The following is a 356-nucleotide window of genomic DNA, read 5'->3' on the forward strand; positions in this document are numbered from 1 at the left end:
TTTTTTTTTTTTATAATGCAAAGTTAAAACGCGAAGGAAAGCCATAAAACCCCAAACGAGACGACTAACAACAATTTCCCATTTCCCTGTAGGCGAGGAAAAGCACACTCATCCCACGTTGCAAATCATCCCCGTTTGCAACATCACATCAGCCAAAACACTTGCAGAAGGTCGATTACACTGTAGCACATCCGTTGCATAGCATTTCCTCCCTGGATGTTGCATCGTTGCAAAGGCAATCTCGCACTCAACTCGGTACTCCCTCTGCTGCTAGAGTCTTCAAGGATATGTTGATGTTTGTTTTAAAATTGCAGTTAAAGTGTTCTGTTCGCTAAAGTGCATTTTGAATATCTTGT

The sequence above is a fragment of the Penaeus monodon genome, chromosome 28, assembly GCF_015228065.2.
Source record: "Penaeus monodon isolate SGIC_2016 chromosome 28, NSTDA_Pmon_1, whole genome shotgun sequence".
Classification (NCBI taxonomy): domain Eukaryota; kingdom Metazoa; phylum Arthropoda; class Malacostraca; order Decapoda; family Penaeidae; genus Penaeus; species Penaeus monodon.